The sequence below is a fragment of the Bos indicus genome, chromosome 10 (genome assembly GCF_029378745.1).
Source record: "Bos indicus isolate NIAB-ARS_2022 breed Sahiwal x Tharparkar chromosome 10, NIAB-ARS_B.indTharparkar_mat_pri_1.0, whole genome shotgun sequence".
Taxonomy (NCBI): Eukaryota; Metazoa; Chordata; class Mammalia; order Artiodactyla; family Bovidae; genus Bos; species Bos indicus.
This window is the reverse complement of record NC_091769.1, coordinates 47462012-47478760: the sequence shown is the minus strand read 5'-3', so window position 1 is coordinate 47478760 and position 16749 is coordinate 47462012. Positions and strand designations below refer to the sequence as shown.

Genomic DNA, 16749 nt, shown 5'->3' with positions numbered 1-16749 from the left:
GTGCAGTGGCTGAGCCAGGGGAGCTCAAGAGGGGGTCAGGGTATGCAGGGCCTTTTCCCCGGGTAAGAGATTTGAACTGCAGATGGAATCAGTGAACGTCAAGTGCAGGAGAGAAGGGAGAAAGGAGGTGGAAAACGCAGCTCTGAGCAGAGGACACCCAGCGCCTTCCAGTCTACTTCTGTCTCTGCTGCTGTCAGGCTGATGGATGGGGAAGCTGGCTGCTCAATGTGGGCTGGGCCTCTGGGAAGACTGTTTCTTTGTATCTTTATTACAGTCCTGGGTTTTCAAACTTGATTGAGCATTGGCTGAGCTATGCTGGTCTGGGGGCAGGGAAAGGTACACTTATACCCATCCTCCTCCCCAAATTTTATTATCGTTCCTCTTAGTTACCTGCAGTGGCCTCTGTAAGTTATCACCTCTCTCCCTCTTTCCACCTGTTCCTTACTATTGATCTCCTGGGTGCCCAGTGTAGGGTACTAAGGCTGCCCTCAGGGATCTCTAGGTGAGACACCAGAGAAGAGATGATTTGGTACCCTATCAAAAGCACAGTGGTGGGGTCCCTGCAAAGGGAATTGCAGGAGAGCTGTGCATGGGACGGTGGTTGGGGGTTGTGCGCTGGAGAAGATCACCCAGCTGCGGGAGGCAATGCAGGTTTGGCTGATTTCAAAAATAATTCATACCTTCACACGTGACTTATTTAGAGTTTCTTGCAAACAGAATAGCCTCTAGGTATGGCCGGTGTTTTGGGGGCTATATTTTACTCCCCCAATCCCTGCCCCAGCACCACTGTGAGGTGGAACACAGGCTATTTCATTGTGTTGTGGAAGTCATTCAAGGGATCCTTAATCCATATGTATTAAGTATTTGCTTACAGAATAAATTAATAATGCCTTAGAATTATTTTTTGCTGTTTTAAAAATGCATGTAGGGGCTTTTGGGATGAATTAAAAATTGATTTAAGAGCATTTACGTCTTGATGGTTCCTCTCTCCAAGGAAGCCAGAACTACAACTCCTCTGGTGTGTTTGTGGAGTGGAGGGCGGGGGGTGGGGTCTGCACTGTGTAGGAAATCTGGAGCACGCTCCCTGCTTTTACCTGTCCCTTTAGCCTGTGTGCCGCTCTATGTGATAATGGGGGGAAGGCACCAGGAGCCCTGTGAGTGTGGTCTTTTCCTGTCTGTGTTCGCTGAGACGTAAGAGAATCTCGAGGATTGAGAGTCAGCACAGGGACTTTCCTCGTGGTCCAGTGGTTAATAGTCTGCCTGCCAATTCAGAGGACGTGGGTTCGATCCCTAGTTCTGGAAGATCCCACATGCCTCGGGGTGGCTAAGCCTATGTGCTGCAACTACTGAAGCCTGTGTGCCTAGAGCCCACGCTCTGCCACAGGAGAAGCCGTCTCAGTGAGAAGCCTGAGCGCCACAACTAGAGAGTAGATGTGCGGCAACAAGACCCAGTGCAGCCAAAAATAAATTAAAAAAGAGAGAAAGAAAGGAAGTTTAAGCACAGTCTAGGGCCCCAGAGATTCAGGCCTGTTATTGGAGGGTCCACCTTCATTCCTGGGCCAGGCCCTTGATGTAAAGGAACTGGCTATTGGACGTAGTGACTCATGCCCTGAGGATGAGGTCTCCTGCCTCACCGAGCGTTCCGGCCCCTCCTTGGCTGAGGAGCCCCCGTCTGTGGGTCTTCTGGGTTAAACATCAAAAAGCTACCTCTGGAATCTGCTTCCTGGCTTGGCCGTCCTCCCCATGGGTTTCCCTAGGGTGGAAACAGTGACTGCCTCTGAGTGAGCACTTCAAGTTTGAGAAGGATCCCACTTAGGCGCAGGCGCAGTGGGAAAGGGGCATGAGATCATTTTGTTCTCATGTTAGTTGCTAAAACCCTTTGTTTTTCTGGAATTGGCTGGCCTTTACTTTTCCTGAGCTCTGAGCGAGAGTTTCCCTGTAAGCTATTGTTTTGAGTCCATCAAGAATGTTGGGCTTGCATGCATGCGTGTTGTCCAGTGCTTACATACACACACACACACACACACAGGCACACAGCAAGCTATGCCAGTCTTGAACTCAGGAGAAAGGTCAGTAGTCAGAGGGATGTTCTACTTTTGAAGGTGACATATTAGAGAGTGGGTTTTGTGTTTTGGCTTTTGCGTTGTTTATTTTTAAAATAAAATTTTTTCATTTTTTAAATAATATTTTTTTGGCCTCATTGATGTGTAAAAGTCTCAGCTGTGGCACATGGGATCTAGTTCCCTGACCAGGCATCAAACCTGGGCTCCCTGCACTGAGAGTATGGAGTCTTCGCCACTGAACCATCAGGGAACTCCCTTGCTTTGCTTTTTTGAACTGCAGAATTGAGCTAGGAGAAGAGTAGAAGAGACATAGAGATGAAGAGCTGCACTATTTCCTTTATGGAACACGGTCTACTGTGTGTCTGTCTTCCACAGGGTATGTTCTTGTTCAGTCGTGTCCGACTCGTCACAACCCCATGGACTGCAGCATGCCAGGCTTTTCTGTTCTTCGCTGTCTCCTGGAGTTTACTGAAGCTTACGTTCATTGAGTCGGTGATGCCATCCATCTATCTCATCCTCTGTCATCCTCTTCTCCTTCTGTCCTCAATCTTTCCCAGCATCAGGGTCTTTTCCAGTGAGTCAGCTCTTCACATCAGGTGGCCAAAATATTGGAGCTTCAGCTTCAATCTTTCCAATGAATATTCAGGGTTGATTTCCTTTAGGATTGACTGGTTTGATCTCTTGGCTGTCCAAGGGACTCTCAAGAGTCTTCTCCAACACCACAGTTTGAAAGCATCAATTCTTTAGGACTTAGTTTTCTTTATGGTCCAACTTTTACATCTGTACATGACTATTGGAAAAACCACAGCTTTTGACTATATGGCCCTTCATCAACAAAGTAATGTTTTGCTTTTTAATATACTGTCTAGGTTTGTCATAGCTTTTCTTCTAAGGAGCAGGCATCTTTTAATTTCATGGCTGCATTTACCATTTCAGTATTCTTGCCTTGAGAACCCCATGAACAGTATGAAAAAGCCACAGGGTATGGGTGTAGGTTATTCCAAACCGGGTTAAAATGTTATGTGATGTCATAGTGTCAATATTTGGCTGTTGTAACTGAAAAATCAGAGCTTTGTCTGCTAGTGCGTGTGTGCATGCTAAGTTGCTTCAGTTGTATCTGACTCTGCTGCTGCTGCTGTGTTACTTCAGTCGTGTCCGACTCTGTGCGACCCCATAGATGGCAGCCCACCAGGCTCCCCCGTCCCTGGGATTCTCCAGGCAAGAACCCTGGAGTGGGTTGCCATTTCCTTCTCCAATACATGAAAGTGAAAAGTGAAAGTGAAGTCACTCAGTCATGTCCGACTCTTAGCAACCCCATGGACTGCAGCTCACCAGGCTCCTCCGTACATGGGATTTTCCAGACAAGAGTACTGGAGTGGGTTGTCATGCCCTTCTCCAGGGGATCTTCCTGGCCAGTGATTGAACCCATGTCTTTTATGTCTCCTGCATTAGCTTGTGGGTTCTTGACCACGAGTGCCACCTGGGAAGCCCCTCATCTGCTAGTAAGATTACCCTAAGATGGGTCTTTTTGGAATGGCATGCTCTTGCTCAAACTATTAGGCAAGGAGCATACTTTCCTTATTTGATCAAGATAGTATTGGTAAGTATGCAAAAGGGATAAGTAAGTGTAAGTAAGTGTTAGTCGCTCAGTTGTGTCCGACTCTGCGATTCCCATGGACTGTAGTCCGCCAGGCTCCTCTGTCCCTGAAATTTCTCCAGGTAAGACTATCGGGGTGGGTTGCCATTTCCTTCTCCGACAAAAGGGATAGGAATCTAAACATATTGGTCACAACTCCTTACACTGTCTACCTCTTTTTCTGGCCAGTAGATGTCTTGACCGCTCAATGAATGAGCAGAATTCTCACCCGGAGGGTGGAGTAATGAGGCAGCTGAAGGAGAACACGTAAGGCCCCTCCAGCCTCTGTATCCAGCTGAGGAAGGAGATGGCTAAGCAGTCTTGCCAGCTCCACATATGAGTGTGGGCTTTGTTCCTTTCTCAGCGGTTCAGGAAGACTTGCTGAGATTGTTCACAGTAACAGAATGTGCCCCAGGATATAGGCCTGCCAAGCATGGCAGAGGAAGACCAGTGAGTTCACAGAAACTCAACACCAGCATTTCCCAGAGTGATGGGCAGCGTCGGAGGTCAGCGTGGCCTCAGCCCAGAACAGCGGACTGTCCCAGGGCGTGGACTTGTTTAAAAAAAAAAAGACTTATTTATAGATGGTGTCCCAGGGGCCAGAGCTGGTCACTGTTCCCTGGTGGGCCCCACCCTCAGACCATTGCTGGGCTCAGTGCAGTTTTACTGCTGTGTCTTAAGCTGGGGCTGAGATGACAAGTCCTGGAGAGCCTTGTCCCTGGCCTGAATCTCTCTGTAAGGAAGATTGCTTTACTCTGTGACATACATGGAGAATAATATATGCAACGTATAGGAATAATCTGAACATCTGGGAAGCCGACAGCCAGGCTAAGAAATCAACATTACGAATATCTCAACAAAAAAAAATCGCCCCCTATCACCTCAGAGTTATGATAAGCATCTCGGTTTTTCATTTTAACTGATCCTTGGTACCTTAGTATGCATTCCTAAGTCATGCAGATGTTTGTTGATTTTTGTTGTTGTGTTGTTGCAGCCATTTTAATTTATTTATTTTTGGTTGAAAGATAATTGCTTTACAATATTGTGTTGGTTTCTGCCATACATTGAAATGAATCAGCCATCAGTATACATATGTCCCCTCCCTCTTGAAGCTGCCTCCCACCCACCACCCTCTCCCACCCTTCTAGATTGTCACAGAGCCCCGGTTTGACTTCTCTGAGTCACACAGCAAATTCCACTGGCTCTTTTACATATGGTATTATATATGTTTCTGTGCTATTCTTTGTTGTTTTGAAGAACTGAGTGCCAAGTGCAAAACCAGATTTGGGAAGGTCCCTGTTGAAACTGTTTGGCAAAGGCTCCCAGGCACAGCCAGGGCCTCAAGAACAGTTGTTAGCATTGCTGGCTGCAGAGTCATACTCTCCATCCTAAGAGCTGCACGAAGCCAGTTTTCTCACCGGTCCCTGCCCTTGTGTATCACTTTGTAAATGGGACTGTCACTCATGACCCTCTTTACCAAGAGCTTGTACAAATTTCAGAGAGAAAGATGAAAAGGGATTCCTTGTTTTAATTAAGCCAGGGTCCTTAGCCAGAGGTACAGAGAAATTTCTGTGAAAATTTGAAACTGAATCTATCATGTCCTTCTTCTGGGGGAGAGGGTTCATCATATTTCCAGAGGAGTTTATGGACCCTCCTGCCCTGTAAGGATCAGGAACCATGTGGTCAGTATGGTAGGTTCTGTTTTTTTGTTTATTTTTAAAAAATGAATCCTGGGACTGTTGAACATTCTTTGAAATATGTATGAGTCTGTGTGTGTGCAAGTCTGCGCTGACTTTTTATCAGTGAATTTGCCTAACTTGGGAAAGGGAACCCCCTTGGTTAGTTGTGCCCTGGACTGTCCAGGGCAGAATCTTTGACCATTCTGTGGGTGGCCTACCAGGCTTTGGATTTTCTCTGAAATCTTAATCTTTTACTCTTGACCCAGAGTAACTGAAATGCTAAAATGGGGGGAAAAAACTGGAATGGTTGCTGTAGTTTCAAAACAAATGACCTCACTGCCTAAATTCCACTTCATGCAAAAGAAACCCTAACTTTCATCCTTATAAATAATAACGGACCTTTGGGGAAACAGACCCAGATACCCCATTTAGTGTAGGTGGGGGCAGATTTGTCACTATTGAAGTAAACTTCCTGGAAACAGAACATGACTATTGTTACACCAACTTTGTAGTTATTTCTTAAGAGATGGCAATTTAAATTTATAATGACTGACATTCATTTTTTCAAAGTAGGCGAGTAACTATGCTTTGTATAAGCTGACTTAATGGGAGGTACTTTCAGCGTGTTTTAGCAATGTAGGGGATTTTCAGAAGTCTCCAGCTGAAGAGTTGAGTCTTATCCCATCACTGCCTTTTCATGGATGAGTTGATGGAAGACGTGCATGGTTAGGTGTGATATGCCCAAGGTTACATTGATTTGTCAAGGTCAGTTGGAACTAGAACCCCAGGGGAAGAGGTAACGGTTTACATAATTATGTTTTAAATATATAATTAGACGACAATTCATTAAAAAAAAAACATAATCAGAAGTGTCATTTTTTTAAAGACTTGGCATTTTGATCATCCATTTTATTTTAACAAGACAGCCCCCTCGTCTTTGAAGTGTACCACTTCTTATGGTCTCCAGGCATGTCCCTGGAATGTTCTAGTCTCTTGGGTCTATAAACCTGATGTATGGAAGAGAAGCTTTTGTGTTTGTTCTGTGCTGTTTATATCTCATAAATTCAGAATTTTTAGGTCTTCAAGTTTTTCTCCAAGGTTTTTAGGTTTTTCGTCTTGTACTCAAATATGAACAGTCCTGGGGTTTTTCTTTTTCTCCCTTGTTTTCTTTTGTTTTTGAAGAAAACCAGGAGTTTTAGTTTGGCTCTTCAAAGTCTTTGGGGATAAAGGAGAGAGAACTCGGGAAACAATTAAGATCTGGAACTGCAGGCTGCTTTGTCTGTCTGTTAAGAGCCAGAGCAGATAAGGAAAACATTTATTTAGAACCCAGGTTTCTTGAAGGAAGGTAATTTACAGGTAAACTTAAGCTTTTTTATAGACTTGCTTCCTCGATTCCCTTCCTGGCTTAGCCTTTATACTTTGCTGATTTTAGACAAGGCCTGTTGTCTTTTCTAAGGGTTGGCTTTTCTTGTCTGTAAAGAGAGGGGCTGGGCCTGATTCTCTCCAAGGGCCCTTTGCAGCCCTATGTCTAGACTCCATATCGGGGGATTTGCAGAGAGACTGCTCTGGAGCTGCTGCTGGTGGGCCGGTGCTTCTGCTGGCGCTGAGGGCAGAGGAGTTTGCCGTATCACTGCACAGCGCTCTGAGACCACTGGCTCTGAGGGGGCACTTTGCTTTTCTGCTGTTTATCATCTGAACCCCATCAGTGTCATTCCATGCTGAGACAGTGTTGCTTACTCACTAACGTGGCCACCTGCACTGACTCCTGTCGTTTGTCTCCTTTTGGCCAGCGTGCTGTTGCAGGGTAACATCTGGACTGAGCTCCTGGACCCTTGGATGCTCGGCTGCAAGTTCCTGGATCGACTTGGAGAAAACAGTGAGTAATCTCCATGTCTCTGCTTGGGATTCTGGGCTGGAGGGGCTGTGGCCAGGAAACAGAGTCTAGCTGATGGACTGCTTCCCTCTTCAGCCCTCCTCTGGCACACCCTCCTCCAGGAGCCATGGAGATGGCAACTGTGACTCCAGACACGGCCTTCCTGACCCCAACTGTCTTACAGTCGGGGACCTGCTGAATGTGCCTCCTGAGAGCTGCTCTTTTCTACCATCAGAGCCCAACTTATGGGTCTTTTTAAAATAATTTTTTTCTTTTCCCTTTAGTTTCTTAGTTCCAGGGTTCTTTTAAAAATTAAAAAAAAATTTATTTATCTATGTTGGATCTTAGTTGTGGCACACAGGATCTTCATCAAGTCATGTGGGATCTTCCATTGTGCCTCACGGACTTTCTAGTTGTGGCTCAAGGACTCTGGAGCACATGGATTTAGGTGCAGCTCGAAGGCTTAGTTGTTCCGCGGCATGTGGGATCTAAGTTCCTCAACCAGGGATTGAACACATGTTCCTTACATTGCAAGGCGGGTTCTTAACCATTGGACCAAGAAACTTATGAGTCTTATCTATCCTTACTGGCCTACAGCCAGAGACCCTTTGTGTTGCAAGTGTAGGTGCTGACCTGTAGGGCTGACATCCTCTTCCCAGCATGTGCCTGCTCATCCATCACAGCGTAGCTTCATGCCGCCCCTGATGTGAGCTCCTGTTAGAGAGGCCTCCACTGACAACCTCGTCTTTAGACGCCTTCTCCCGGCCCCCAAATGTCTCTGAGGCCCATGCTTGCATCTTTCTTTGCACTTAATACAGGGTAAGTTTCTTGAGTCACTTGGTAGACTACCCATTCATCTGTTCATCCATTCAACGAATATTGATTATCTACTATGTGCCAGTGGCTAAAGTTGCCTTTCTTCCACAAAGAAAGGAAAAGACTGAGTGAAAACCTGAGTCAACAATCACAGTCCATTCTGGCTATACTTTGTTCTAAATACTCTCAAGCACTGTCACCCTGGCATCTAGTTAAAAGGGGGACCCCGATGGGGTAGGTCTGGGCGGGGCTTGTGAGCCTGTGTTTCTCACAAGGTCCAGGTGATGCTGAAGCTGCTGATTTGTATCTCACACTTGGAGAAGAAAGGTCTAAGGGGATCCTGATGCCCACGAGACTTGTCCTTGAGTGTGACTCTCGGTGAACTGCATAGGGTGTGTGCCTGCAAAACCCTCAGAGACCCTGCGGGAGTTTCTCTGGTGGGTTCATCTCTTGAACGATGTGAGGCTGAGTGGTTTGAGATATGAGCCTGACCAGGGAGTATGGGAGCCTGTTAAGTTACCCTCACCAGAGTCTGAGCTCGTATCTCCTTATACTGTGTTATGGTGTTGTCAGGGAAATCCTCCCTTTAAGTTCTGTGCTTTTCAGATTCTTGAGGTGGAATACTATGAGGTCTCTGCCTCATAGGATGAGTGTGCCTGTTTTGAAGTCAGCATTTCTGAAAACACTGGGGCTGTTTCTTGTTTTTCAGAGCAGGCTGCCTCAGCTAGGCTAACGCACTTAAGTGGGTTGTTGAGAAGAGAGACTATATTGGAAGCAGAGAACCGACCACAGAAAAAGCAGGCAGAGAGAGGGTTCAAGGGGCTGTTGGGGAGGCTCAGGACGCAGCTGCCAAAGAGGGCGTCTTGAATCCAGCTGGTGAACTGGCCCTGGGCTGTTCTCCCGAGTGTTGCTGTTGCCGGCTCAGCACTGCTGTACAGCTGCAGTCAGGCCTCTCAAAAGTCGTGTAGTTTTTACAAAGAGCCAGACTGATTTGCCTCTTGGGTAGTTAATAGTTCCAGTGACCGTTTATGGAATACTTACAACATATGAGGTTTAAGGCAAAGCACTTGGCACATGACCTTGTGCCTTAGGCCTCCTGACGACTCACGAGGCAGGTAGTGACCATTTCATAGAGGACAAGATTGAGGTCGGGGGTGAAGGCAGTTGCCTGGGATCACGAAGCAAGTAAGACGAGGGTCCGGCCTAGTCTGCTGGACCTTGGGCAGGGTTTTCTCTCTTCTTTCTTTCATCACCGGCATCACAACTAGAAAGAGAACTTTACTACTGGTGGCAAGACTGAATTGCTGATTATTTGTGCTGTTTTTCTTCCATCTCATCCTCATTTTACCCGTAGAGGGTATGACCCTGCCCTGTGTATCAGCTTTAAAATATTGCTTCTGTAGCACTTTGGCCTCTTGAGTTATAGAAGGAACTTGGTCATTGCTTCGCAGAAATGAACTGGGAAGAGAAAAGTGCACTGGGGAGGCTGGCTTTTCATCCCACCCCTGCTGGCTCCCGCCAGCCTCCCCAGTGACAGGTCTCTAGGGGGCTTGCGTAACTGCCTTTAGCCCTAAGATTCAGGGCTACAACTTAATCCTTGATGGCTCCTGCTGGAGGCAGAAGGTGAGAAGTCAGGTTGAAGGCATTTTTAAAAACATTTTAATTAATTTATTTTTGGCTAGGTGGACTCTTCCTCTGAGGCGTGTGGGATCTTAGTTCCCTGACCAGTGCTTGAACCTGCATCCGCTGCATTGCCAGGCCGATTGTTAACCACTAGAGCACCAGGGAAGTCCTGATTGCATTGTTTCTGAAGACCATTTTCTGATTACTGTGTGGGATTCCTGTATCTGACCATTTCCAAATAACCTCATTCTGCTCAGGGTTATTTTGTCTATTCTGTATCAGGTACACAATTCTAGAGTTTATGAGTTTTAAGTTTTGAATGAGGTTTCCATGATTTTGGCTTCATATATATGCTTAGTTTGTGTATAAGCTGAAAAGTGAAACTGAAGATGAAGTCACTCAGTCGTGTTCAACTCTTTGCGACCCCGTGGACTGTAGCCTACCATGCTCCTCCGTCCATGAGATTTTCCCGGCAAGAGTACTGGAGTGGGTTGCCATTTCCTTCTCCAGAGGATCTTCCCGACCCAGGGATCAAACCCAGGTCTCCCGCATTATAGGCAGATGCTTTACGTTCTGAACCACTGCATCACTCACCAAATGCAGAATTAGGTTGAATCCCTATAACTGGGTTTTCGAGGCAAGGTGTGCACTCCTATTCTCATGTTTTAGGCAATGGAGGAACTGTACTGTTAGGCTTGTGTTGCAAAGTCTGTGTTACCAAGTTCATGCCTGTACCTCCCCACTGGAGTGGCAAGGTGGGCCCGCCCACCCATGAAAATGTAAAATTGGATCTTGGAAGCAGCTCCTCCTCACTTCTTTAGGCTTTTGCATCCAGAGTTAAGGATTCAGAGCGAGTGGGAGCTGGATTTACCTCCTTGCTCTGTAGTGGGTAACCTTGGGCCCAAGAGCGTTTACCTGCACTTTACATTCTCATACTGGCACCAATGTCTAGTGGCTTCTATTTTCTGGACTTGTTTCCTCAACAGTGAAAGGAAGGAGGTGAGACGAGAGAGTGGTTTTAGCTATGATGTTCTTTGAGCCCTGTGTGTTCATCCTGGCCATTCGCTCTTCGGAGACTAGCTGAAGTGCCCCTTTCCCCTGCTGTCTGGCTGTATTCCCTCTGGTCGAGCTCTTTGCTCGTGTCTAAAGCCAATTTCTTGGTCTGTAGAAAAGAGCCCCTGAGGACAGGGGGATTATGCTTTATCTATCCTGTATCCCAGGGCCCAGCACTCAGCCTTAGGCTCAATAAACATTTGTTAAATGAACCCAACAATGTCTTTTCTCTCTTCCATTGGCTTGTCTAAAGCCAGTGTATCAGAAGAGCAATGGCTTAATAAGCACTGCTGATGAACCCCTGAGCAAACAGGCTGCTGGGAACAGTAGTCAGAGGAATCTCTGGTAATTGCAAGCCTTAACAGGTAAACACAACAGTAAGGGTTTCCTTGCCTTCTGTGGACTTAAGTCCTCCTCTCTGGGTTCTTCAATTATGTTCAGTAATAGGGGAGAGGCTGGATGAGGGTCTTAAAAAAAAAAAAAAAAAAGAAGAGTAAGTATACTCTTCCTGTAACAGGTTTTGCTTATATTTCTTTAAAATGTAATGTACTTTACAAAGTTACAAAGATAATTTACAACATGTAATTGAAGAAGAGGAGTAAAAATTTTGTAGAAAGAAAGAGAATGGCTCCCCCTTTAATGACATTCTTCCCTTCGGGTAAGCCCAGTCAAGCTGTCCAGCCCCTTGGACCTCTGTTTCATGCTATAGGGTTGCCAAATTTGGGACTGTCTCCCCTTTTTGTACCAGATATACTTAAAAATTCATGATGTAATACATTTTAGGATGCCGAAGGATAGACACAGACCTTCAAATGAAGCAATAAACAACATTCGGATACTTTGTGATTTGCGGTTCTTCCCACCTCTGACTCTATGCAGGATTCTCTCAATCTCCCTCATTTCAAAACATGCCAACGCTAGAGCCAGCATTGCTCCCAGGGCACGTGGGGTTTGGAGCACGGAAGGATTTCACCCGCAGCCTGTGGCTGACTACCCAGAGGCACCCTATCCAGCCAACTGGGATGTTCTGATCTGTTGTATGACCTTGTCTGCAGTTGTGGGTCTATGGTGACTTCCAATCCCAATGCTTTCTCTCATTTGGGACCCTCAGGGGCATGTTCCTCTTTATTAAAAAAAGAAAAGCCTAAAAAAGCAAGATGTCTAATTAAAGGAATGACTGACTGGGGATTTGGCAGTTTTTTTTTTTTTTTTTACAACTGTTCCCTCCTTGCAGACAGAGCCCTTACCTGCTTTAAGAACAATAAAGGATACTGTTGACACCCTTTGCTCTTTGTGAGAAGGGAAGGTATTTTCAAAGTGGTAGTAAGACTCTTTATACTCCTGACATTATTTAAAAAACATGAGAAAACAAGTTTTCTCCTTTTAAATTAATATGGTATAATAATCTGTGTAATGTATTTTAAAAACTATTATGGACACACTTTCCATGCTAAAAAAATTGATCCTATATTGAAAGACCACATATTATTATTATTTTGTTGTTGTTGTTAATTGTTGTGTTTTATTTTTTACATGAAAATGTAAGTTGTATGAGCTTTCATTCTCTCATTGCTGGCTGGGCTTCCTACCCTCCCTCTCCCTACATTTTGTTAATACTGTAGTGAGCATTTTTAAAATATTTATTTGTAGACCATGTGGCATTTCTGTAGACTCTTGAGGTCAGAAGCTATGCACCTTTAAAAATTCACCTTTAAGAAGATGAGATACTCTTAGGTGCCCAGTGACCTAAGAGCTGTCACTAGTGCAGAATGTTGTTAGTCCTGAAAATTTGTCATTTTGAAAGCTTCATATATAGAGGACTTGAAAAAAAATTATTGCCATGCCAGGTTTAGGAGTTTCTAGGGCTTCAAACAAAGTCTCTGAGTAGCAAGGGTTGCCAGGATGTCTTTTCTGGTTCTGTGTTTCAGCCTTTGAGGCCTCACCTCCGGACTTGCCGATTCCTCTCCGCAGGCTCCTTTTCTCTGCATCTTTCTCGTTCTGTTTATACGCAGTGGTGCTGTTGATGGATGCTCCGGAGCGTGTGTTGCAGCACATGGGAGAGGGAAGATGTGGGTCAGGTGGGAGGCGGCTCCCTTCTGCCCAGGCATTTGTGGGCTCACCCCCTTCTCCAGTTCCCCACCTCTGCCCCTGCTCAGAGGGAGACTCTTGGGCAGATTATCGTGGCCGTGCTGGGCGGTCTGTGGCCGGGGTCTCCCGGGTACCCAGAATGACTGTGTGACGTTTCAGGAGCACTTTCCTCCAAGGCAGAGCCATGGTCCTGCGTTGTCATTTGGCAGGCATCTGTGGCAGATCTTGGTTTAACTGGAGTGGGTGATGACAGGATGATAAAAAGGTGATCAAATTCCCCATGGCTGAGCTTTGTTGGCCTGCCCACCCTAAAACAGACTTCTTCCTTTTGTAGAGCAGCCGGCACCCTGTCTGGCCAATTCCTGCACCATGGTGCTTAAAACAGACTCCCTTTTGGGCCAGAACCATTGCCAGTACAAGTCCCTGGTATCTAGGTGCTCTCTGCTTTAGAGGTGATAATCTCTATACTTGAATAGACCCCCTGGGAAACCCACCTGGTGGCCTCAGTTTTGAGTAGATGCAGCAAAGATTGTCAGAAGGAACAACAGCTCCTTGTTCCTAGGTCTGTTCTGATGGACTTTGACCTCTTGTCCTTGGAACTGCACTTGCAGGGGGCACACACACTCTCCAGCTCTTGGGAGAATAAAGAAGTGGAAGCTACAAATAAGCTCTGCTCAAAAAAACTACCGTCTTCACTACAGCCACGAGGTTTGTCATAGGCCTTTCTAGTGAGGCTGCATCAGAGTTAGGACAGTAGCTGTCTTCCCCAGATGTTTCATTCATTGTAAATATTTCCGTGATAAGAAATACCCTCAAACACCCTCCTGAGAACAGAGGCAATCAGTTTAAGTAGCTCCCGTGATGTAGCTGGAGCGCATCACTACACCCATGGATTACACTTGGCAGCATCTCCTTCAGCCAGCTGCATGGCTCCCAGGAGACAGCAGGGCAGTTGCATAGGGAAGATGTTAGAGAAGGGAGGTGGGGGTTGGGAGGCCTTGTGCAGCAGCTGAATTTCCAGGGCTGGGTTTGGGCTTTGGTGCCTTGAGGTCAAAATCCAGCTGCTGCTGCTTGGACCTGCAGTGGTGAAGATGACTCAGAAATCTGGAAGGCGGCCATGGTGATTTCACTACTGGATCTGAGACAGCGCTAAAGTCCTCTGGGGTGGGCGTGGTTGTTGGGGGAATGTTTACTGATCAAGCGGATACAATGTGGATGCTGGTGTTCTGGGCCCCTGGGGTTTGCCAATTAGTTAGTAACTTGGGAGACATTTTATTTTTATTACTAAAAAAAGAATGAGTTCTAGTGGCAAAATACAAAACAAGGGCATGCATGCTCATGCTCACTTGTGTCTGTCTCTTTGCCACCCTATGGACTATATATAGCCTGCCAGGGGCTCCTCTGTTCATGGATTTCCCAAGTGAGAATACTGGAGTGGGTTGCCATTTCCTCCTCCAGGGAACCTTCCAGACCCAGGGATCAAAGTCATGCCTTCTGAGTCTCCTGTATTGCCAGGCAGATTCTTTACCTGGGAGCTACCTGGGAAGCCCACAAAACAAGGGCGGATGATACTAAATAAATTCCATCTGACATGGAGGTTGTTGGTTTTGTGAATTACTTACCTTCAGAGAACTTATGGTCAAGGGCCAAGGTTTCTCCAGGGGTGCCCCAGGAGTTCTACTGACCCCACTTCTCAGAAAGGATGAAAACCCTCTCATTTCCAGAGGAGGGAATAAAGTCCCTGTTAGTTTTCTAGTGCTGCTGTCACACATGGCCACAAACTGAGGGACTTAAAACACCATAAATCTATTTGATCTTACAATTCTGCAGCTGAGAAGCCTGATACGAGTCTCAGGAGGCTAGAATCAAGTGCTCTGTTCCTCCGGGGGCTCTAGATCAGCAGTCCCCAGCCTTTTTGACCCCAGGGACTGGTTTTGTGAAAGAGTTTTTCCATGGACCACGCAGGGGGTAGGGATAGTTTTGGGATGATTCAAGCGCATTACACTTGTTGTGTACTTCATTCCTATTATTATTATCACATCAGCTCCACCTCAGATCATCAGGCGTTAGATCCTGGAGTTTGGGGACCCCTGCTCTAGAGGAGAATTCCATCTCTCTGCCTTTTTCAGGTTCTAGAGGCCACCTGCTTTCCTTGGCTTGTTTCTCTCCATCTTCAAATCCTGCTACATTTTGATCTTCCGCTGACCACAGCTGGGAACGGTTCTGTGCTTTTATGGATCTTTTTGACTCCACTGGACCCACTTGGATAATCCAGGAAAATCTCCCTACCTCAAGGTCCTTAAATTAATCCCATCTGCAAAGTGCATTTTGCTATGTAATGTAGCATGCACACTGGTTACAGAGATGAGGACGTGGACAACTTTGGGTACCATTATTCTGTCTCCCTGCAGGTCAGATGAGAGAGGTAACTTACCAGGTTTTCACTGCGGTTCATAGTACAAGGATCCAGGTTTCCTGCCTGGTCAAGGCCCAGGTCTTTTCCTTCTGGCTGTTTGCCACAGTGTGTCGTGCCTGGTAGAGGTTGAGTGGTCTCTGTTACAGGCTGCACCCTTTGCTGCAGCCAGTTTGTCCCTGGATAAGAGGCTGTGGGTATGAGAATAGAAGGAGCCGTCCCTTCTTTGGTGGAAACAGGGTGGCAGCTTGGGAGCAGGAGAGGGGTGGGTGGCTGCACTCCCCAGTCTACCTTTGTGGGCAGGAGTTCATGGGGACTCTTAATCTTGTTGTATTGATGGTCTGTTGCCAAGAAACAGACACAGTTGAGGTAGCTAAAATGAAGCGGGGGTGGGGTGGAGTTGTGGAGTTGTTCAGTGCAATTGCTGATTGCAGCCAGCCTTTATTGAACGATTGCTGTGTGCCGGAGACATACCCACCAATGTGCTCTTTCGTGCTCTGAGACATTTCTGCCCAGTAATTGCTGATTGCAGCCAGCCTGTATTGAGGGATTGCTGTGTGCCTGAGACATAACCACCAATGTGCTCATTCGTGCTCTGAGACAGTCCTGTCCTGTGTCACCACGTCCTCCTCATCAAAACCAGACCCACTCCTCTGCCCACTCTTTATGCGGAGCCCTCGTACCTGAAGTTGCCTTCTCTTCTGCTCAGTGTTCTCACCTCTTCCTGGCTCAGTTTCAAATTCCTGGGAGATGAATCGCAATGGTTGAGCTTGGCCAGATATTGACTTTGAGGTGGAAGAGGGGCACATCACCTGGGTCTGGGGGTGGGTGGATGGTGACAGGTGCTTTTCCTATGGGATGGGGGCCTTGCCTTATTCAACCAGTGTTACTGTAGAAATACTTTGCAAGTGGAATTTGAATTTATGTTGTTTTAAAAAGATTTATTTTAAAATAAACTTACAGAAAAGTTGCCAGAGTACAAAAGAACTCCTGTATAGTCTAACCTTCATTCATCAATTATGACTGTTTTGCCTCATTTGCTTTATTGTTCCATATTGATGCCTATTATCTTTTTTGAACCATTTGAAGTTACACATGTCAGCCACTTGACCTCTAAATAGCTTCTGCATGTCTTTCCTAAGAACAAAGACATTTCCTCTTTGTAACTATAGTTTAGTTAGTAAAACAGAACATACATAACATTTTCCCCAATCTGCATATCTTTTTCTTTAAAAAAATTGTTTTCAAATTAATTTTCATTGAAATATAGTTGCTTTATAATGAGGACGTATAACATTGATGTCCTATTGTTGAATATACAGTTCATGCCCCAATTTTGCTACTTAAGACAATAACATCCTTTATGGCCACTCTTCCCCTGACCTAGGATTCAGTCCAGGATCGTGCTGATTTTATTCAGTTGTCACATCTCTGTCATCCTTTTAATTGGAAACAGTCCCTCTGCCTCTGTGTGTGTGTGTGTGTGTGTGTGTGTGTGTTTGATG

General features: G+C 46.0%; 1 protein-coding gene across 9 annotated transcripts in view; it reads left to right on the top strand.

Annotated features, from left to right (window-relative positions):
* The window catches only part of TLN2 (talin 2), a 504733-nt gene that overhangs the window by 83149 nt on the left and 404835 nt on the right, over positions 1 to 16749 (top strand). For 8 of the 9 annotated variants that reach the window (XM_019968737.2, XM_019968738.2, XM_019968739.2 and 5 more), the window contains exon 2: positions 7169 to 7254. The gene's annotated coding sequence lies outside the window, so the exon portion shown is untranslated. Of the gene's footprint in view, positions 1 to 7168; positions 7255 to 7347; positions 7501 to 16749 lie in introns of all 9 variants that reach the window. The other variant, XM_070797477.1, reaches the window with a different exon arrangement.